General features: G+C 41.0%; 1 long non-coding RNA gene across 1 annotated transcript in view; it reads left to right on the top strand.

The window, feature by feature from the left end:
• LOC112925536 (uncharacterized) overlaps positions 1–16,702 on the top strand; it is a 69,663-nt gene extending 52,961 nt beyond the window's left edge. The window contains exons 9-11 of the long non-coding RNA XR_011994138.1: positions 5,417–5,535; positions 11,780–12,121; positions 13,381–16,702. This is a non-coding gene — a long non-coding RNA (uncharacterized lncRNA). The remainder of the gene's footprint in view (positions 1–5,416; positions 5,536–11,779; positions 12,122–13,380) is intronic.
• Positions 16,703–24,207: the final 7,505 nt, after the last annotated feature.

Below are 24,207 nucleotides of genomic sequence, written 5' to 3'. Positions count from 1 at the left end.
CCATGGTTGTGACTGGCTCCTTTTGCAGTAGAGTATAATGATTGGAAGCTGCCTTCTAACTGAAGTGCAAAGCAGCAAGAAATGGTTACTGATGTGGTCAGAGATGTTCCTAGAAATCTATTAGCATTCCTATCAACTATCTCATATTTTCAGATATTTATAACTTGAGAGCAAAATGATTCATAGGCTCTATAACATGTTTAAAGAAGGTGAAAGAACTCAGGCATTATTTCAGTGGCTGAGAATACGCAGAAATTTTTTTTGGTAAATCAAGGATGCAATTAGCAAAGATTGGCTAATCTTTCAAACTTTGTATTTTGAGAGTGAATTAGTTAAGTCAGTAAACACAAATTCATTGAATGTGGATGACGTTAAGAACTGATAAATAGGGCACCTGGGTGGCTCAGTGGTTGAGCGTCTGCTTTTGGCTCAGGTCTTGATCCTATTGTCCCGTGATTGAGCCCCGCATTGGGCTCCCTGCAGGGAGCCTGCTTCTCCCTCTGCCTGTGTCTCTGCCTCTCTCTCTGTCTCTCCTTAATAAATAAATAAAATCTTAAAAAAAAAAGAACTGATAAATAGATGCCATGAACAATAGATACAAAAGGATATCACATGGCAGTTATATAATTTTAGTGCTTACCTGCTATTCCTAGAAGATAAGCTTGGGTATGAATAAATATATACATATATATGTAGACATTCCATGACTTATGATGGTCGGATTTACAATTTTTTCAAAGTTACAATGATAGAAACCATATACATTCACTAGAAAGTGTAGTTTATATTTTGAATTTTGATCTTTGATATGTGATGATTCTTGTGTTGCTACCAGTTGCCGGTCCCACTCAGCCATATGACCACAAAGGTCAGCAACTAAAACACTTCCAGCTATTCTGTACCCCTACCACCCGTCTGTTTTTCACTTTCAATACTTGTCCAATAAATTACATGAGATATTCAACCCTTTGTTATAAAGTAGCCTTTGTGTTAGATGATTTTGCCCAAGTGTAGGCTAATGTGCGTGTTCTGAGCACGTTAAGATCATCTACGCTAAGTTATGATGTTTGGTAGGTTAGGCGTATAAACGCATTTTCCACTTAGGACAGTTTCCATTTATGATGGGTTTATCTGGACTTAACCTCATCGTAAGTTCAGGAGTTCTGTATACATGTTTATATAGTCTACCTCCAGACCATTGTGAAGCATATCTGTAGATATAAAATATGCTAATATTTTTTGATACATGGCTGCACAATGTATTATGATGAATGAAAATACATGCTTTTTCAAACCTGCAAAGGGATTAAAGGTTGAAGTAGAATAGAACATAAAACTATTCTCTGTTCATAAATTAGGTCTGAGTCTTCTAAGGCCACCAAAGCATTTTGTGAATCAAAATCAAGGAATTTAAAGGACTTTTAAATAGCGTTTAAAGTTCCTAGACAGAGGAGCAGAGAATGGAAGAGTCAGGTTTTTTGCCATGAGAGTTCTATAGAATTTCTGAATCCCAACTGACAATGGTTATTTTAGTAAGTTAAGGGACAGACTTTTTAGCCCTGATGACGATTAGATATTACACTGATTACAGAAAATTAAAAACAGTGATTGAAAAGCCTGCATCATATTCTTTCTCCCTGTTATTTTAAGTAGGAATGTATAAAAACCTGCCCAAAGCCACTGGTAGCAGAAAAGTAGGATGAATGTAATAGATCATACTGGGGGTCTGCTGAGACATTTCTACATTCCTTTTTACTGCTTTTGAATCCACTTCTTTGTCACTCTGCTTGTTCTCCAACAGTCTATGATTCTTTCAGAGGTCTGCCCTTGGGCTACCGGATGCCTTTGCCTATGCACAGAATTTCTACTCTCTGACTGACAGGTGCAGGAGTACAGGGGTCCCAACTCTGCGCTTCAAATGGGAACCACTCTGAGGTGCAGATGACCCTCCAGAGCAAGCCAGCAGGGTCAGGCTGATGCCATGTCTCTGGACTCTGCCTGGGATTGTACCTTGCTGGGCTTCCTCCTTTCTCTTAACCACATTCCCCACATCCTCAATCAATTCCTTGCACATGAATCCTTGTTTCAAGGTCAGCTTCTGGGAACCAGAGCTGAGACCACGAAGGAACAAAGGGAAAGAGATGAACGGATTTACAAAATTGCATGGTTTCTCGGAGTGTGCTTGTTTTGGACATTTGTTAACATTTTATTAAGTCATCATGTGACTGCAGCAAGGGAAATTGTTTCAAAAGGAAATCACAATTTAGTGGCTCTGTTTCCTATCTATGGTTCTGCTTGTTATCACTAGGAACTTTACATATATGATTGTTAATAAACATAGTGGAGAAATTTGGCTATTTTAGTGTCAAATGAAAGAAATATTATTTAACCTGGCCAAAAAGAGAATATATTATCTGCCCACATATCTGAGAAGTCAAGCAGTGGCATTTTAGGGACAGTGAAATCCAGATGCTAAACATCATTAATTATGTCTGTCTCAGTTCCTGGTTCTCCATGTTTGCTTTATTCTTGGGCAGGTTCTCCCTTGTGGTGACAAAGATGGCAACACGCCAGCTTAGCACCTTCTGGGAAAATACTTCATCTTTCCCAGTTCTAATCTACCATTCTAATAAAGATGTTCTTTGCAACTTCTTGGATCACTGGCCCATCCCTGAACCTGTAGTTGTGGCCTAGAAAATGGAATGCACCTTTTGGCTAATATGAATCACATGTTCATTTCTAGAGCCTGGGGGATGGTTGAGGATGGGATCAACTCATCGAATCATGTGGCCTAGGAGTTGGGAAGGGACAGGTTCCTGAAAGAAGACCAGGTGCTGACTTCTGGAATGGGGCTGGATGTCGGCCAGGCTAAAACAATAGATGTCTCCTACCACCTGATAAAATCTAATGGGCTTTTGAACCTGTTTTTTTTGGAAGAGGGAACAATAAAATGTGCCTTACTTTATTATACAGGATCCAATTCAATCCCTAGAATAAACATTAAAAGCTATAAAGGATTTGCAAAGGTGGGGTAAGATTCTAAGTTGTCTTTCTCAGGTCTGTGACTAAGGGATTAGGGAGGGAGATAAATCATACCCAATTTTCTTTATCGTACCAGATATTGACTCCAATATGCTTTTCAAGGAGTTTGGAGAGTATTTTTTTGAGTCTTGCAAAACGTCCAGGCTCTGACCATATGCTGATGACCCTCGCTGGAAGTTTCTATAATTTCTTGAAAAACTTGAGTGCTTTAAACAGTTATCAGTCCCTACCATACCAGCCAAGGAATGCCGCATCTGAGAGCTTTCAGACTTTGGCAAAAAGTTACCAAAGAGTTCATGGCAGAGCAAGTACCTTAGCTCTCACTTACTCTCTTTGATAAGAGTTTAATTTTCAGCAGATAATCTGCAGAGTGGATAATTTGCTGGGAGATAATGAGGGTAGACACTGTTACTTGGAGAATTGCTCTTGCACGAATTGACTTACTTTTTAATAGTGGGTCTTTTCTTTCTACGGAGCGCCACATTATGGGAGGACATGGAGAATTTAATTAAGTTAAACAATAAACTCTTTAAATTACTTTTAATTTCCAAGAGATTCAACAATTCTATTAGTTGAGGTATAAATGAGTAAATAAAACCTTGGAACAATCGGAAAACACTTCTACAAAGGCAAAGATTAGAAAAGACTTAGTACCCTGGAGCATAAGTAATATAATTAAATGCAGCATTTAAAAAAAAGCAGTTGTCTTCTACAGCGGAAGAAAGCACCAAGGCAGTGGCCTGGTTTCCTCAAAACTTTCAGACTCTGAGTGCATTAGCAGGATTTGCATAATTGTTCTATTTCTTACACTCTGTAAAATTCAGAAAACATAGCAGATCATTTCTCTTTCTAACATATAAAAACATTTTGAAAAGGCCAATTCTTTTCTTAAAATGATATTTATATGTCTCAACCTAGAGTGAAGGTAGAAAGGAGACACACACTCCTAGTGCTGTGGGAGACAGTGGAATATAATCAGAGTTAATGGCTATCATTTATTAGGGCTTATAAGTGCCAGACAGTGTGCTAAGTACATTACCTGCATTTTCCTTTTTAAAATCTGTGCAACCTTGAGAGATGGGTATTCGTGTCCTTCTAAAATTCCTATGTGGAAGTCCTAACACGCAGTGCCCAAGATTGTGATTGTATTTGGAAATAAGTCATTGCAGATGTCATTAGTTAAGATGAGGTCATGCTGGAGTAGGGTGGGTCCCTAATCCAATATGACTTGTGTGCTTATAAAAAAGGGAAAATTTAAATGCAGACATCTGTGGAGGGAGATGGAGATGAAGGCAGAGATCCACAAGCCAAGGAATGTCAAAGATTGACAGCAAACCACCAGGAGCTAGGAGACAGGCATGGAACTGACTGTCCCTCACAGGCCTCAGAAGGAACCAATTGCTGCTGACCCCTCGATCAGGGACTTGAGGCCCCCAGATCTGTGAGACAATAAATCCCTATCACTAAGCCACCCTGTGTGTGGTGTTTTGTTATACAGCCCCAACAAACTAAGTCAGTAAATTATGCTCCCCGTTTTATAGATGAAGATTCTGGGGCTCAGAGGAATAAATGTGCCCAAAGTCCAACAGCCAGCGAGTGGCAGAGCAGGGGCTGGATCTAGGCTGTTCCAATACTGTGTTTTTAAATTCCTCCAGTGTTTTCCAAAAACTGGTTCAAGGGCCACTTGCGATGGTTGTTAAAAGTGCAGATTGGGGGTTTTTACCCCAGACTCACTGATATGAAACTGGAAGAAATGGGGCAAGAATATGAAATCTAAATAAACACCCTTCTTACTGATTTTGCTTCTGCAATTAGAATCCTCCAACCTCCTCGCTATGATCTACTGAATTGGGGTGATGGAAGTCCTGAGAGATGCTGATTTGTTTGTCAATTAAATGTTGGGCAAGTTTTTACCTGGACATAAGATTCAGTTTTTTGTTTTTTGTTTTTTTTAATGAGGACAAAACAAAGTCCCTTGAAAAGGAAAGTTAAAGAATCATAAAGGGTTTTAGAAAGGTAAGCTAACGTTACAGGGTGTCTTCGTTCAGGTCATTTGAGTGGGGGACATGGAGGATGATGTTACTTCAGTGCAAATCCTCCTCATTTGTCTCGAAAGAGTTAAAGCTGAGTTATCAGTGGTTATACTTCAGAACAATTTGGTTCTGTTTTATCAAAGTCAATGCTTTGCCTCGCTGTGTGGTGAGAAATTCCTCTTCTCTTCGCACACCATCAGGTACTGTGCTTCTCAGCAAGTTGTTCAGATTGTCTGAGTTTAAGGTGAACCTGGAAAAGCAGAGGGTCATTTGCTTGATTATATTGTTATTTACTCCTTCATACATAGAATAATTAATGCTTCTTGTTTTTTTTTTTTTAGATGAATGCACTTTCTCTTTGCATAGAGAAGAATGAGGGTGGGCCAAGGCCTCCAGAAGTGGGGGGCCACTGCCAGTCATTGATTTGGACTCTCTCATATTGTTGCAGGCACTGTAGATGGTGAGGTTATATTATTATATTATTATTTCTGTCCTAGAGAGTCTCAGGATCCTTCCTTACCCAGATTCACTGACACATGTATGTTGGTTGTGTCAGTTCATTATTGCTGCTTAACAAAACACACCAAAACTTAGTCGCTTAAAAGCAATGACCTCTTATTCTTTTTAGGTTTCTAAGGGCTGGCTGTGCAGATCCTCTGTTGGTTTTGTCTGAGCTCATTCATGCAATGGCATTCAGCTAGAAGGGAACTGGGCTCAAAGTCCAAGATGGCCTTACTCGCATACCTGGCAGTTGGATCTGGCCATGGGCTGCGGTGCCTTGATTCTCCTCCATGGTCTCTCATCCTCTACTAAAGCTACACTAGCTTCCTCATGTGGCAATTTCAGGAGAGTTTTCCAAAAGGCCAAATGTGGAAACTGTAAAGCCTTTCCACGTCTAGGGGCTGGGACTTGCATAAAGTCACCGTCAGCAAATTCCATTGGTTAAAGCAAATCACAAGACCAGCTTCAGCTCAGGAGATGGAAAGATAGACTCCAGTTCTGGGTGAGAATCAGTGTGGGATGGGAGGAATTTCTGGCCTTTAAACGGTCTACCACAATGACAATATTAGAGGTTGCCTTTATTGTTTAGGTGATTTGGGTACTTTAATTCCAAAGACCATTGCTAGAACTGTGTGAAAGGTCTACTTGTAACAACAACAACAAAATTCAAATTTCAGTGGAATCTACTTTTAGCAATAACTAGTTAAGCTTCTTCATAGAGCAAGTTAATTTTTTTAAATTTTTTTATTTATTTATGATAGTCACACAGAGAGAGAGAGAGGGGCAGAGACATAGGCAGAGGGAACAGCAGGCTCCATGCACCGGGAGCCCAACGTGGGATTCGATCCCGGGTCTCCAGGATCGCGCCCTGGGCCAAAGGCAGGCGCCAAACCGCTGTGCCACCCAGGAATCCCTCATAGAGCAAGTTAAAGAGCATTCACAGATTATTGGATTGGAAGAACATGTTGCGTATCACCTTTAGGCAGAGGTGAAAGATAAAAAGTGTACTTTCAGTTAAACATCGGCCTTCAGCTCAGGTCATGGTCTCAGGCTCCTGGAATGGAGTCCCGGGTCCAGCTCCCTGCTCAGCAGGGTGTCTGCTTCTCTCTCTCCCTCTGTTCCTCTCCCCTGCTTGTGCTCTTTCTCTCTCTTGAATAAAAATAAAATCTTAAAAAAAAAGGTGTACTTTCTTTTGCAGACTCTTCATACCCAATGTAATTTAGGAAAGTCCTACTCAATATGTGTCCTATGTACTAGAAGCATCAGTGTCACTTGAGAAATTGCTAGAAGTATACATTTTTAGGCTCTACCCAAGACCTACTGAATTAGAATCTCTAGGGTGGGGCCCAGGAATCTGGACTTTTAACAAACTCTTCAGGTGATTCTGATGCACGCTAAAATTGAGAAGTACAGATCTAAGATCAGACCTCTTCTTAGATAAAAGCACTAGATTAGTGATACTTTTCTCAAATCTGTCCGCTTTTCCATAGATCCAGAGTTAATCCAGTGACCTATAGGAATGAATTAATTTAACAAAATCATCTAGTTTCTCGAAAGGTTTGAATCCAAGGAACCATTGGAAATGATTCTTAATTAATATTTTTCTGCTTCTATATATATACTTGAGAAATCAGTAATCAGAGATGGCATATTGTTTGTACTGATTCGGGATGAGAGGCATTGCACAGGATTGTTCCAAGAGGGCACTTTATAAACAACTGAGCACATTGAGCTTTGGGAACATATGCAGAGCTCATTTTGCTTAAAGGCAAAACAAATATAACCTGGCAAGGCCCAACCAAATAGCATTATGCTTTCGAAAGGAACTTAAATGGCAGACAGCTGTTTGTATTCATTTTATAAAGGAGGGATTTAGGCTAACTCACAAAAGTAAACATGGTATTATTATTCAGAGTCTTTGCTTTTTCTTTTAAGTTATGAAGAGTTCAGTTATTGAAGTAGGAGAAGCTCATCACAGCCAGTAATGTTTCTAGAAAAATCACTTTAAAGAAAGGTGATCATACATAGCATTAATAACAATAGCTACTGTTATATTCTTTTTAAAACATTTATTTTTATTTTTTCATTGAAGTATGATTTTTAAAAAAGATTTTATTTATTTATTCATGAGAGACACACAGAGAGAGGCAGAGACACAGCAGAGGGAGGAGCAGGCTTCTCGCGAGGAACCCGATGTGGGACTCGATTCCGAGATCGGGATCACACCCTGAGCCAAAGGCAGATGCTCAACCACTGAGCACCCAGATGTCCTTGAAGTATGATTGACCTACAACATTATATTAGCTTCAGGTGTATAATACAGTAATTTGATATTTGTATTTGTTGCAAAATGATCACCACAATAAGTCTAGTTAACATTTATCGCCATACATAGTTAGAGAATTAAAAAAAAACAGAACATTCTTGAAAGGATTTTTGTTAATTAAGAGATGAGTATCCCTATTTTAAATGAGGCAGTTTTCTCAGATGTATGCTTAGTTTCTCAGGAATCATGGTAAGTTCCTCTGATGTTCATGATAAGTTTCAGCCCCAACATTACCATGACCTCATTATTGTTCACTGGTTGTCCAACTATTCGCAGGCTGCCTCTACTCAAATTTGGAATCATGGAAGATTGTACCAGGTAGTGCAGAGTTAACTTTCACTCAGCAATCTAGTAGAGTTTGAAGATAATTGTTGATTATGACAAATGGTATGATAAACTGAAAAGCCTAGTCTCCAGATTTGTAGCTCCTCTCAAGAGGTAAGATTGATTTGCCCTCCCCTTGATTCTAGGCTGGCCTTGAGACTTGCCTTGACCAAAGGAATGTGGCAGAAATGACATAGTGAGAGTTCTATTGCCTAAATTTTAGCTTCCTCTGTGTTCTCTCAGGATATGCCCGAAGACCACCAGCTAGGGAAGCAGTTGTCTCCGTGTTGGAGGACAAGATGCCACAGAGAGGGAAAGTAAGGCACCCTACTGGACAGCTACACCAACTACCTGGCATTTGAGTAAAGTCATCTTGGACCTTCTAGCCCAGAAGGCCTTTCAGCCGAGTGCAAAGCATGAGACAGCCCTGGCAAGACATCAGAAGAATTACCCAGCTTTGGGATGCCTGGGTGGCTCAGTTGGTTAAATGTCTGACTCTTGATTTCAGCTCAGGTCATGATCTCAGGGTCATGGAATTGAGCCCTGTGTAGGGCTCCATGTGCAGTGGGGAGTCTGCTTGGGATTCTCTCTCTCCCTCTGTCCCTATCCTCAGCTCGTGTGCTCTCTTTCTCTTTCAAATAAATAAATCTTAAAAAAAAGAACAACCCAGCCATCTCACAGTATTGTGAAAAGTAACACAGTACTGCTATTTCAAGCCACACAATTTTGGGATGACTTATTATTCAGCCATAGCTGACTTAGACAGAATCTTGGATGCTACTATCACCTCTCCACTCTCCTTCCTACCCAAACATGCCTGAGAGCAGACAACACTATTTGTTATCCCAGCTGGCATTTCTTCACCTTTCTCAGAACTCTGCATTTCTCATTTCCCATCCAGTTTCCCAGTAGCACTCCCCCCATCTTCCCTGAATGACTTATCCTGGAGAAACTTCTCAAGTCTCACTTCCTTTATGTCTTACCATCAGATTCTCACTGGATGTGGAGTTCAAAAGGAATTTTGAACGGGATTACAATGGCCCTGGTTGGATTAATTTATGATGGTTCATTCATTCCTTCCTTGGATAATGATTTCTGCTTTCTCTCCTTTCCTTCAGCCTAGTTCTCTTAAGTTTTCATCTGGTATCCTGTCTTAATTCTGGTGAGATTCAACTCCCTTCCTGGGAGCTAATGGAGGAAAACCTATAATGTTTTCAAATATCTTTGACCTCAAATGATTTCATCTTTGAAGGCAAATTGTAAAGAAGACCCCTGCTGTTAAGAAAATGTCCGTTGTCTGATTCTCTTCATTAGAATGTAAATTTCATGAGGCCACGGAACTTCATTTTCTTGAGTGTTTTGAATGAGTGCACATTCAAAAAGATTATAAAATAGGAATGAAAAAAATCTGCTCACCACTTAGAACTCTTACTATTTTTTTTTAAGTTTTTATTTATTTATTCATGAGACACACACACACACAGAGAAGCAGAGACATAGGCAGAGGGAGAAGCAGGCTCCATGCAGGGAGCCCGACATGGGACTCGATCCCGGGACTCTAGGATCACACCCTGGGCTGAAGGGAGGCGCTCAACCTCTAAGCCACCCAGGCATCCTGAACATTAACTAGTAATACCTGAAAGTATGTAAAAACCAATGGGTTAAATATTGGGCTAATCCTCCCTTGTAGAGAGTAACAATCATCCAGTGTGGAAATTGCTCACCCTTTATTTATCTAGTCTTTTTTTGAACACCACTCTGTCCCAGGAAACAGAAATGGTAGAGAACAAGGCAGACACAGTGCCTGCCCTCATGGGGCTTAGGAACTAATGAGGAAAACAGGGAAAAACAACTGGACGGACTAAATGATTGCACATCAGCATAAAGATCGCAAAGGAAACGAAGAAAGGGTTGGTGGGAGGTCTGGGGGCAAACCTGGCTGACAGAATGACATTTCAACTGGGATCTTGGGGGTAAGAATAAAGGAACTACACAAGAAGTCTGAGGGAAGACCAGGGGCAGGGTTGGGGGGGCGCAGGAAGAACAGGGGGTTCTTAGCGTGAGGATGAAGAGTGCTGCCTGGAGTCTGTTCCAATCCTGCCTCTGCCGCTCACTAGCCCTGTAGCCCCGGCAGCGAGTTTCTCAGCCCCTTTGTGCCCTGCTGTCTTTATCTGTAAAATTTGGGGCTCCAAGAAGTTGAGAGCAAACCAAGGTGATAGCACACACAGGACTTTGTAGGGCACGGCAAGGGATTTGGGGATTCCTTCCTCTTCCATCAAAGCACAATGAGGCTTCCCAAATGAGCCTTAGGTTTTGGGCTTTAGTGACTGGGTGAATAATGGTGAGATTTACCTGGGTTGGGGATCACAGGGCCATGTAGGCTGCATCTGGGCCCTCAGGATATCTTAGGCTCTGAGCTTTGGGAAAGTTGCATTCTGAAAGTCTATTCAGGACTCCAGTCATATTTTGTTTACAGGAGAAATAATATGTAAATACTGCCCTCCCTCTCTTTTGTCTGGGCTGCCAACATGCCATCCAGATGGAGGAACCTGGAAATTTCTGGGCCACGTGAGCCATAGGCCATGGCCTCACGGGCAGGCATCAAAAGCACCCAGGAGGCCCAGGTAATGCTGGTGGCATGCATCACCACAGGGTCCACTTCAACAAATATTACCCAGGGTACTTTGGAAAGGCTGGTATGAGGCAACACCACTTAGAGAGGAATCAGAGCCTCTGTCTGATTGTTAAACTTTGATAAACTGTGGCCTTCGGCCAGGGAGCAGATATGGGCAAATGCTCCCAGAAATGAGACAGGAGCTGCTCCTGTCTTCAATGTGGTGCAGTCGGTCTACTACAAAGTTTTGGGAAAAGGAAAGCATCCGGAACGGGCTGCCGTCTTGAAGGCCAACTTCTCCAGTACAAGAGCTGAGGAGAAGATTAGGGTGTGTGTTTGTATGTTGGGGGTGGGGGTGCTGTGTCCTGGTGGCTGGAAGCCACGTGGAAGGAGGTTGATTACATGGTAAATGCTATCAAGTGCTTTTCAAAATTAAAAAAAAAAAAAAATTACTGCCCTCAATGGCCCTGGCATTGTTTAAGGGCACTTCCTGTACTTAGGGCAACAAGGTAGGTCCGATCATCATTACCACTTTACAGACAAGGAAAGGTGTGTAGCAATAAAATGAGGGAACCCAGAGCTCCATAAGTTACACGCTTAACCACTAAATTACCTACCCTAGGATATGGTGCTAAGCCAGCGGTTTGGGCTTCTTTGTTAATGAACCTTAAATTAAAATATAACACACAGACAAGAAAGTATAAAAATCACCAATGTGTACTGGGCGAGTTATCAAAACAGACATGCCAGTAAACACCCCTCAGGTTAAGCAGTGGACCATTACTGGTGCCCAGAAGCCCAGCATGTCCCCCACCCCAATCGCTACCCCGTCTGCCTCCCCAGAGGTAATTGCTCTCTTGACTTCCGACGCTACAGCTATATTTTGCTTGTTTTGGACTTAATATAAATGGACTTACAGGATTTGCTTTTTTTTTTTAGGACAAAAATCTGCCCTAGTTTGGAATGCTTGAGTCATTCAGTGGGAATTATGATATCTTAGTGGAATTTGCCTTTAAATTTTGCGGAGAAACCCCTGTGCTCATGCAGTGTGCTGCTGGGCCAGGTTTGGAATCAACTTTCCCGGAGTCCTCTAGTAACAGGTGGTGCGGTCTACCTGGAGAGAAAGGAAAATTATGTACAAAGGAAATTCTAAATGAGACATTTTGAGCATGCACAAACAGAACTAAAGATAAAAGATAAAAAACGCCACATGGAATTAAAAATGTGGGAAATGGGAGGTCAACTCACTATTAAGGACAAATTATAACGGGCAAGTGTAAGGTAGGACATTTATGGAAAATTCATTTTCTTCGTTCGGATGTTTGGGGTGAGAGGACATTTGGAATGGCCCCGTATTGTATCCATTTGAAAAACCACAAGGGTAAGCTTCTAAAAGCCAATAATATGGAATAAAACTATATAATATAGTATGTTTTATGTGATATAATAAAAAAGATTAAGGGATGGTACAACCTTGCAATTGCCAGTTAATTATAAGCTGTATGAGCGATGAAAGGGACTTTATGATCTGACGCCTCCAGTTTATAGAAGCCCAGACTAGTTAAATGATTGGAAGCACAGTTAACTAGGGCGCACCTGGAGAAGGGCAGCGCTGGGGCCAGGGCCTGTGTTTTGAAGACATTCAGGTCTTCACACTCTACTGCGCTGTCTTCCTCACAGAGCTGAGATGTATATATGAAGATTGTGGTCTGAGATCTCAAAAAGATCATATTCAAGGGCCATTTTGCATAATGCTCATTCTTCCTTCATGGAAGACCATGGAGACACTGGTAGTGGAAAGTGGTTCCTGGGAGTTTGCGACTGGGGGTGACTGCACCCACTTGCGCTAGGAATACAATTATTCTTTCCTCTCCCTGGATGCTCTTCTCCCATTTCTTCAAAAGCTGGCTCTACCTCACCCTTCAACCTTAGTTCATAAAAGTGGGACCTAATTATTCTCTATTCAGCATTCAATGGATTTTCTTCTCAACACTAATTAAAATAAGTATTTATTGGGGCATCTGGGTGGCTCAGTGGTTGAGCATCTGCTTTGGCTCAGGTTGTGATCCTGGGGTCCTGGGATCGAGTCCCACATCAGGTTCCCCACAGGGAGCCTGCTTCTCCCTCTGCCTGTGTCTCTGCCTCTCTCTCTCTGCCTCTCATGAATAAATAAAATCTTTTAAAAATAAGTATTTATTCTATGTAGTTTTTTCATTGCTTGCTTGCTTGGTAAATCTCTTTGTCTACTTCCCCAACCATAATGTAAATGCTAGCCCAGCAAGGACCAGCCTGTACAGTTCATGGCAGCAATCCCAGCACGGACACACTATTTAGTGGGTGCTAAATTAAGATTGCTTGAACACAAAAGGAATGGACTTTCTGGGAAGGACTATGTGGCAACCATGTGTCCTTGAATGGCAGGCTTTCATGGAGGCACATCGCCGTTGATATAAAGCTATACTATATCTTTAGGAATTTGAAAGCCATGTTTCTACGAGCAAGTGTGAGTATTCCTGGTAATGCTAACTGTGTGTTTACAGCCCCTCAGCTTGGAAGGTGAGAAAAGCTGCAGAAGATGACCCATTTGAGTCTCTTATTGTGGCCTCCTTGAAGACTGCCCAGTACAAAACGATATTGGCTATCCTGATGTGCTCAGCATCTAGGATATTTTCCTGAGTGAGTTCACACTGGGGAAATCAAGTGTGTTTTGAAGTGGCATCTTGCTTTCATTTCCTAGATCATCCTAATGAATCTGAGATGCCTCTGGAGCTGCCTCCCTGGCGAGTATACCTAAGTGTGGCTTGGAAATTCTGGGGACATATGCAACTCTTTGAGATCTTTTGAGCTGGAATCAGTCTGGAATTGGACTCTCCATGGCATTTCAAAATATCATCAAAAACAGGGAACACTGTGTTCTTCCTCTCTGACCAGCTAGTGCATAGAGAATAGAGGTGGACTTCTTTTAGGGTATATGCACACATGACTATGACTTCTGTGGCTTGGGAGGCCACAAAACAGTGCAATGAATGGTTTGAGTAGGTGTTAATCACTTTGTGGCAGTATGACTTCGGGAGAGTGTCTTGTATTATCTGAACCACTGCCTATCAATGTTGATGCCTGGATTTTTCCCTTTGAGGGCTAAATTCCCAATTTAAAGTTCCTTTTCCCTGGAACTCTTGAGACCAAAAGGCACTTCCAATCTCACATGTGGTGAGAAGTCACTTGGCAAATAAATACATGACTATCCTCATTACCTGGAAAACTCCAGTGTTCAGGTACAGTATTATTTATATTCAGTGGAGAAGCAATACAGCTTCTAGTGAAATATATTTGGCACAATATCCAGGCTTAGAGGGTGTACTAGAAGCAAGATGGCCCAGATCTCTAACAGAGCAGCAGGTGCACAGGTAAGCAGGATTAGGCTGGCACAGGGCCAGAAGTATGGCTTTTCATTTTATGTTATTTTCTTACTTAATTCACCGAGTTCTTTTTCCTCAAGCGAATGTGATAATACATATTGGCAAAATAGTGCAAATGTAACTGAGACCATATGGTGGAGTATTTAGACAAATACTTTAAACAGCAAGTATCTGTTGTGAATATATTTTTTAAAGGAGAACAAAGCAATAGCTAAAATACCTTTTAAAATAAGGCTGGTACCATTCTTTTGCATCTATTTTTATTCATCTTACCACCAGCTAATGTTTGTGCAATTGAAAAAAACTTTCAGTTTTAAGAACTTCTCAGTCAATTGCAAATTTAAGTAGGAAGCTCAGAATAAAAACCTTCAAGATTGGGATAATGATTTAGCTTTTGGCTTGTTTATCTGGTTAGAAGTCAAAGTTAACTGCAAATTAAATGATCCATAATATCAAATAACAGTTAATAATCTCTTGAGTGAGTTAGTTTGGGGGGCACGAGACAAACAGATGAATTGATTTTAAGCTGCATAACATTTTTGCATGCTCTGTTATATTTTATGTAGATTTTGCATATGTCCTTCAGCTAAATCAAAGCATCAGCTTGGATAGTTGATTTACTGCTAAATTGGACTGATTATTTATGTCAGACTAGTGAAATATGAATTAACTTTTAGTAGTTTGGATTCTGTTGGCATCTGTCCTAAATCTGATGAATTACTTCATAAAACTTGAGATACTCTAGATTATCTGGGTGGGGACAATGAAATCAGAAGAATTCTTAACAGCAGAAGAGGAAGACAGAACTGGAGGTCAGAACAGTGCACTGTGAGAAGGACTCCACTCTACCCCCATTACTGGCTTTGAAGATGGAGGATGGGGATCATGAGCTAAAAAATGTGTGTGGTGTCTAGAAGCAGGAGTGGACAAGAAAATATATTCTCCCCTAAAGCCTCCAGAAAGCAGTACAAACCCGCCAATTCTTTGATTTTAGCCCAGTGAGATAGCCCTGAAAAACTCCCAATGATAAAACATATCAAACTAACAGAGCAATAAGGGGATGCATTCAGTTTGTGTTGACCTACTGATGGGATTTATTTGGGTTCGTAGCCAAATCTCATAGGAGCCCCTCTTGATCTCCTTTAGGTGCTGGACACATGGCTTCGTATGTGCTCAGGTCTATGATTCCTTGTTAAAATAGATAAGCTTGTGGCAATGGTCATAAAATCATAGTATGACAGTAGTGGCAAGACACTAAATCTATCCATCCAACGTCCTTTTTTACAGATAAGAAATTTGAGGTCTAGCTAGGCAGAGGGATTGCCATGATCTAGAATTCCATTCATTTCACTGCTTATTTAATAAATATGAATCAAATTGAGAAGAGCACATGGCAATAGCAATATATGAAACTCATGTTAAAAAAAAATCAATATAGTTGGGCGCCTGGGTGGTATAGTCGGTTGAGCCTCTGATTCTTGGTTGCAGCTTGGGTCATGATCTCAGGGTCATGAGATGGAGCCCTATGTGGGGCTCCCCACTCAGTGGGGAGTCTGCTTGGGATTCTTTCCCTCTGTACCACTCCTGCCCCCGCTCTGCTCTCTTTCTCTCTGTCTCAAATAAATAAATATATCTTAAAAAACCAATATAGTAAGAGCAAATTCTGTATCATTAGCATCATGTGGACTTGGGCAATAGCACAAAGTAAGGTATTAGTTTCTCAGATAATGTAGAATTCCATCATTCTAAGTCCAGTTTTCAACTGACAAGGTTGCACTGCGGGGACATCTTTTGACTAGAAATCGCCAACTCACTCTGTCTCTGTGTGAAGGAATGTTCTGCAGTTTTGATGGGTTGTGGGAAACAGGTTAGCTAAAGTTACACTTGGGAGAAGCCTGGTTTATTGACTTCATGAACATAAAGCATTCTTTTTTCACCTGTTCAGAGGGATGCACATTGGCATGAACTCCGAAAAGTTGTTCCGGATCTTCAGAACACAGACATTCAATTTGACCGTTAATTTTACATTGTACAACCTCAAGTAATTTTCAAAATATCTTATTTCGATGTCTATTGCTAGCTAATATTAAATTTTAATTGTGTATTATTATTATATATACGTGTATGTATATACATGTATATAGTAAAATTATGTATAATTTTTTTTGTACCAATAAAAGGATGATGCTACAATATGGAGAGAAGCAACCATGCCAAAAATGCAAGGTTCCAGAATGTTTCAACTATGCTGTTATTCATGCATGAAGGTGATGCTATCAGCTCACCCTGTCCACATGATAGATCTGACTTGTTTTTCTGGGTGATCAATAACATTTCCCCACGCCATAAAATTTCGCTGTAGAAAATTGGAAAATAAAAGAGTGAAGAAGAAAATTATTTACTCATCATTCTGTCACTCAGAGATGAGCACATTAGGGTTGAGATGTATTTTATCTGGTGTGATATTCCTTTTTAAAATAACAAAATGGGATTATATGCTCTATTTTGTAACATTTATCATGTGTATATTCCTATGTCATGAAATATTTTCCCGAAACTATAAAATCCCTATGTCCTTCGATTTATTCAAGCAATCCTCAATTTTTGGATATGAAAGCTATTTTTTGCTCTTTAAAATAATATCACAATGAGTGTCTATGCATATATTTTGTGTTGTTTTGATTGCTTCCTCAGGGTAAATTCCTAGACCCATAGTTACTGGGTCAAGCAATCTGGAAATTTTCCTCATATTGGCTCAGTGTTTTCTGGCCACATTCCAGTGGTAGGGCCTTTTGATGCAGATGATTGGAGGGGAAGGTGGTTGTCCTCCTTGTTGGGGGTGGGGAGCTACCCCTCTGAATATATTTCTGGGCTTCAGCCTAATATTCTGTTTTGATAGAATAGCTTCTCTTTTAACCATTTTCCTGGAAGGGGAGTACTTGTGGTTAAAAATTTCGCTGTTTAAATTGAACCTGCAAAGAATGACTTTTTATGACTAAGGCTGGTAAGTTGATGAAAAAAAGGTAATGTGGACCCAAAAACTGTTTGAAAATCTAAAAGGAGAATATACATATTTGAGGTTGTTCCTCTTTTGAATTTTTATTGGAGCCAGAAAATCTCAGTCTGTAGAGGACCTGACACACATTTTCCTATTAGGATATTTTGTTTTGCTTTGTTTTTAGAGGAGGGATGAGGTGCAAAAGAAGGAGAACATGAGAATTTTTTTTTTTTACTTAGAATGAGAGAATCTTAAGCAGACTCTAAGTTCAGGGCAGAGTCCTGCATGTGGCACGATCTCACAACTCTGAAATCATGACCTGAGTCGACATCAAGAATTGGACACTTAACTCACTGAGCCACCCACGTGGTCCTCCTGTTAGGACATTCTTTCTTTCTTTATTTATTTGTTTTTTGACTGTTAGGACATTCTTAACGACATTTACAAGGTCGGGCATAGTGGCCTTGGAAGACCTTTAAGCATGGTAACCCTTCCCACCTGAAACCCTGAATACATATAAGCATTGTGTAAAGAAAAGATCTGGAATTTCTTTCTTTGCATGTGTATTTTTTAAAAAATTTTTTTATAGACTCTAAAAGGGACTGGTAAGGGCAGCCCAGGTAGCTCAGCGGTTCAGCACCGCCTTCAGCCCAGGGCCCGTTCCTGGAGACAGGGGATCGAGTCCCACATCACGGGTTCCCTGCATGGAGCCCGCTTCTCCCTCTGCCTGTGTCTCTGCCTGTGTGTGTGTGTGTGTGTGTGTGTGTGTGTGTGTGTCTCATGAATAAATAAATAAAATCTTTTTAAAAAATAAAATAAAAGGGACTGGTAAATAAATTTGGACTCTCTTATCCAAGGAAAACCACTCCGACTTTCCTGTAAGCCATTTAGTTCCTTCTTACACTTACAGCAGTTGCCTATGTAGGCACCATAACCTGAATTATATCAGAGAAGGCACCTGTTTTTTGTGATAGACATAGAGAGAGAGGGGGGGGCAGAGACACAGGCAGAGGGAGAAGCAGGCTCCTCACTGAGCAAGGAGCACATAAAACTTTCATATGTTTCTAACCATAGTCTTAGGCTTTAAAATACCCACACTGCCCACAGAATAATAGCAATTACCAAATGTGGGAAATCATCTTTGATCCGGGTATCACCCTAGGCTCTTTATATATCTTTTTTATTTTTCAAAACAGTTTTTCTCCCCCACTTCAGTATTTATTTAACAGATGAAGAAATGGAGCCTCAGAGAAAGGACTTTCCTCAAATCTGACATTATGTGAAAAGCTAGATCTCTTCAAAGTCTATATTTACTATCATACTCTGCTTTCCCTGTGCTTCCAAACATGGTGCTTAGATCACATCAAGTCATTTCTGTGCATCCCCAGCGCTATTCTAGTCATTAATTTACTAATTCAATCCACACATATTGAACAAGTGCCTGAAGCCACTAGGGATAGAAGAATGACCAAATAGCCCCTATCTTTGTGGCTTTGGGGGAAGGCGTGGAGATGCACAGGACAGTGCATTGTGTTGGGCATGGGAAAGAAGGGTGGTGAACTCTTACGGAGTATCTGACCTCAGCAGTGGGGCTAGTGACCTTGAGGTTTACCTCTGCTAATTTCCAACTCTTTCTCTAATACGGTCTCATAGTCAAGTGCATTCTTGCATGTTCTCACACACACTTGTGTATCATCACATACCCTCCTACAACTCATTCAAGTTTGAATGTTCTCAGAAAGGTGATGTGTCATTTATAGGTAGCCAAATGGTTTTTGTTTCTGTTAGAAGCAAAAATACACATGTTGTTTTATGATAAATATCATCAGTCAATAAATCATTTGAAGGACTCATAGATTGTAAAATATCCTTAGGTTACATATTGTGAACTTGTCAATCAACTATTGACTGAACATCTGCTCTATGAAAAACATGGTGCTGGTTGGGGTAGAAGCTTCAAAGCTTCAAATAATGATATAAAAATGATTCCTGCCACCAGGGCAGTAAAAACGCCAAACAGTGGCCTGGACAAAGTTGCTAAGGATCAGAGGAGATGGAACTAGCTGGTAGGAATGGTGACTGAGGGGCATTGGGGGTGTGGGCTGTTTGTTCCTCCCTCTCCTGTGCCTGGGGATCGCGAGTGCCATCTTCCTGGGCTGAGCAGGGTCAGTTATCAGAGCCAGAGAACCTTTAGGAAGGGGCTGGGTCACACCACCAGGGGCCACCAGGACTGGCAGTGCTGATATCTTAGAGCAAGGGATTAAGAATGGATAGTGGAGGAAGGGCTGGGTGACTCAGGCTGTAGTTCATCCCACTAAGCTCCACTTACTCTCTCCCCCAGGAAGAGAGGCTCTGAACTTGCTTCTCCAGAGAGCCTCTTCCTTAAGGCATGAGGGGTGTACTGTGGCCTCCAAGTTGATCTCTGACTGGGGCACTTTGGATGCCTGCACCTCTGGGCTTTAGGGTTAGAGGTCCTGGTTCTCAGAGTGGGTGCTCTCTTTCCAGGCAACGCAGCAAAAGTTCCATTGGATTAAAAACCATTGCTGTAGCCCGGCAGTTGGAGCTCCTTACATCCAGGGATCAGCAGCTGAGAAGAGTCCACAACATGGCAGGGAACTGACCCTGATCTTCGGGGGGACCAAGGTTGCTGTGGGAAAGTGGGGACAGGAAGGAATAAGTGTGGGGCTCAGTTCATCACTTGGGTACCTCTAGGTACTTCCTTGTTTTCAGGATTTCCTCCAGACTGTATTTCCTAAATGTTCTTCCTGTGATTCTGTGGACAGATAGGGTTGAAAATTGCTGAGTGAATCTCCTTCCTCATTCTATTTCCTTTCTGAGATAACTCTCATTGTGTCTGCTTGGCAGATAGATAATGGATGCTATCATTCATCAACATGAGCGATTCAAAATACACCTCAGACAATAAAAACTCAGGTGCTTTATTTAATCTGGAGAATAACAGAACACATTAAAGAACATGGTAAATAAAAGGACGGGAAAAAAGGTAATTTTTTATCTTCTTATACCCCAGACTTGTGGCTTTTTTTTCCCCTTTTTCTTTTTATACTTACTTGCATTTAAAAATAGCTATTGTTTTCTTTGTTATGATAAACTTACCCCAACTTATTTTTTTCTTCTGAAAATCACTTATGTTCTACTTTTTAAGATATGAACTATCTCTTGTAGGATTAAAAATAATGCCTCTATTGAGATTGCTTATTTTCTTGAGAGATTTCTATATATTATATAAACAGTCATTTCTCATCAAGATTTTATATATTTTTTTCCTCTTCTCAAAGAGAAGGCTAGTATTACCCACATATTCCTTTCTTCTTTTCTTTAACTATCCCCTCACACTCAGTCATTGGCTTATGGAGTAAGATCTTTATAGGGTGAGGAAATTCAAGCAGAAGCCTCTGAAACTATCTGAAACTACCTATCCCAGGACAAGACAGTACATAAAAAACAATATTGCATCAAAGGGTCCTGGAGAGATCAGTGCCAGAGAGATTGTGAAGAATGCTGGATTGGTGATCCTCACCATCTCTCCATTTAATTCACCAGTGCAGGCTCCCCAAAACTTAAGCAAGCAAGTTAAGGTATCTTTGTTAGAACAGATTAATACAAACTCAGATATATGATGTATGGCCATTGATTTTGCAAACACATTCTTTTGGAAGCCGACTGGAAAAGACGATGAGAAACAATTTTCATTCACATGGAAGAGATTAGAACACACTTATAGTTTTACCCCAGGGCAATGTCAACCCTCTTTTTCTCTGTCATAATATAGCCAGAAGAAATCTGCCTTTCCTTGCATCTGTGATTAGCTGGATAACGCCCCTCTTTTGCCAGATGTCCGTGTCTTGCTCCCCAGATCTGTGAATATGTTACAGTAGATGGCAAATGGGACTTCACAGTTCTGATTAAGTGAAAGATATGAGATTGGAGAATTATCCTGGATTATTTGAGTGAAAGGGAAAAGTAATCACAAGGGTCCTATAAGGGCACGAAGGAGCAGGAGAGACAGAGTCAGAGAAGGCAATGTAATGGTAGAAACATGGGAAGGAGGGAAGGAGGAGAAGAGTGGGAGAGAGATGGAAAAAGACAGAAATTTGAAGATGCTGCTCTGTTGGCCATGAAGCTCTGAGCTAGAGGTCATGTGCTAAGGAATGCAGCAGAAACTAGAAAAGGCAAGGAAGTGGATTCTCCCCTTGAGCCTCCAGAAGCAACACAGCCCTTTTAGCACATCTGACTTCTATTTGTGTAGTTTAAGTCACTAAGTTTGTGGTAATTTGTTATGGCAACAACAGGAAATCAATAAGGATTTCCCAGAGTGATGGTAGGAAGTAGAATGGTTTCAGGGGTTGCTGAATTTAGCAGCTTAATGACATATTCAAGAACCGAAATTCTTTCTGAAATTTCTCTTTGACATCTTCAGTGTGGTTTTCCCTTTTGATTTTAGGCTCCTCTCTTCATGGAGCCTAAAGCCTCTGGGTGACAAGATTGCTGTTTTGATTCCAAGCATCTCATCCCCCAACTCACTCTTTAGTCAAGAAGGGAAAATGATCTTGTGTTTCTTTCTCAGTTTTTTGGTTTCCTATTTCTTCTCATACCAACAGAATGGTTTTTGTCCACTCTATGTAATAATCTTCAAGTTGGGATAGCTAAAGGAAACATTGCAGGAATTGTGTGGATATTGAGATATGCTGCTGAGTAGGTGAGTGACCTTTGAATCTCTGCATGCTCTTGTCATGTTTGAAAAGGGTGAGAGTTGGCACGCAGGGCACTCTGACCCAAGTGAAGAAGATGTGCGTTTACTGAATATTTGGAAACACAGTTAATATAATACCATGTATAGAGTGTCATGGGATATCAAAGAAAATTTAATTCAGTGTAAGTACTTCTCAGTGAGTAGCTGTGGAAGTGCCCATTACCTTAAAGGCTTGTAATCTTCTTTTGAAAGCTCTGAATGCAAACTTATTTTTAAAATGACCAAGATGTACTTATCTGCGTCTAACTAATACTCTCTCAAAGTGATTTTTGCTCCATAAGTAGAATTTCACTGACCTATTCTATTTAGGAGCTTGTTCAGTTAATTATACACCCCGTTTTGTTCCGAGGTCCTGCCGAGCAGGGGAATGATGTTGTGGTTCACTGGTATACTGTCTTCTGCGTAGACACGTGGTTGGGAACCTTCACCAGGGTAGTTGCAACTTCATCAGTTTTCTACCGCAGCTCAGCTCAGCAGCTCTGTAAATGACCATCCCTGTGGGGAGCAGGTCCCTTGTAGAAGGACTGCAACTCATGAGAAGTGGCTCAGAGTTAATTGAAACCTTTTGAAGTTGCTCCAGCATTCAAACAAGACAGGAACCCTAAGGATACATTCAAGAAGTAGGGAAAAAAAAGCAAAACAAAATATAGTATTTCTTTTTCTTTTTTCTTTCTTTTTTTAACATAGTATTTCTTATGGGTAAGAACATAGGGATCACTTTCAGTCTTGGTGCAAAAATCCTCTACAGGAGGGTTGAGCTGGTCAAGGACAAAAGTGAGCTGTGGAGGAAAAGGTACCACTGGCCCATGACTCGGCACACGGGGTTTCTCGGTGTGCCCCTAGCTCCTTGTGCAGGGCAGGAGGTGGGAACGACTCTCCCCCTAAGTCTTCCATGCAGGCAAACACCATGGCTCGTACATACGATGGCCACTGCCACTACTATGACTATTACTTGTGAGTGCTAACCGGGTACTAGGTACTGTTGTAGGTGCTTTCCATAACTGAGCTCATTGAATCTCCACCTGCCAGAGAATGTTAGTATATCTCTACTTTTACAGATGGGGGAACTGAGGCTTAAGGAGGCCTCAGATCTTAGTCGTGTGCTCAGGGCTGTCTGATATCAAGACCTGTGCACTTCCTTCTTCCAAAACTATGGCAAGCAGAGTTGGTCTGAGCAATCCCTCATCTTTGCAAGTGCATCTCCATCTTGCTTGCTCCCTGGAATTGCTGGGAAAGCCCTAAAAATACTGATGCCCACGTCCTCCCCAGGGATGTTGACGTCATCCATTTAACATGCAGCCGGGGCAATGGGATTCTTAATGCCCCTGGATTTATTTCATTTTGCGGCCAGGATTGAGAAACTCTGCTTGATAAACATTGCTTGATATGAAATCGCAGGGATTGGGAGAGAAGGCTGGAAAGACTGAGGCACTTTCTGATTTTTGGAGTTCCTGTTTTCCGAGAGACCTGGCTTTTCTTGCAATGGCCTCTTGAGGGACTATGCTTCGTTCTGCTGGGCTATAATCTATAAATGCTAGATTCCTGTGGCTGGGGTTAGCTTCGTTGCAGGTCTAGAAATCCTTCTCTTGTTTTAAAGAATGGTGTTTTTTGGACAACATGGTATTTCAAAATAAAAAATCTGGGTGTTTTAGAGAGTGAGATTTTTCCCCTGCTTGGAAAATCTTGCTTGCACCCCTGTCTTTCCATTAGAGGGGAATTCCTAGCGTGAATTAAAACATCCTCCAGACTAAGGGGGAAAGGGAGGAGAGAGGGTACAGGCTTGGGAGTTAATGTTGGATGGAATTAGGGACAATTTTCATGAATGGATAAAGACAGATAAGAGAGGTGTTGTATTTCTTGGACTGCTTTTTAAAAAGTTGGGTGTATATATGATCTTCATAAATTGATATTGAGCAGAGAGCAGAATGAGGTTTTTTTTTTTTAAATCATTGGTAAGAATAGGGTTTTAGTGTCGGTCCTCAGATTCAGACATCTCAAGTGTAAGAATTTTGAGGTCATTGCAGGAGGAGAAATTCTAGTGAAAGGAAAAAAGAAAAATGAGCTGTTTCCCGAATGGAAACCTGAGTGCTACAGAGAATTATCTTTTAGTGAAACCTGGCCAGAAACACGCTTAATCTCTGTCTCCATTCAGGGTGAATTGAGTGTCAAGTTCAAC

Source organism: Vulpes vulpes, chromosome 9, assembly GCF_048418805.1.
Source record: "Vulpes vulpes isolate BD-2025 chromosome 9, VulVul3, whole genome shotgun sequence".
Lineage (NCBI taxonomy): Eukaryota > Metazoa > Chordata > Mammalia > Carnivora > Canidae > Vulpes > Vulpes vulpes.
The sequence above is the reverse complement of the archived record's forward strand: the minus strand, read 5'-3'. Positions and strand labels throughout refer to the sequence as shown.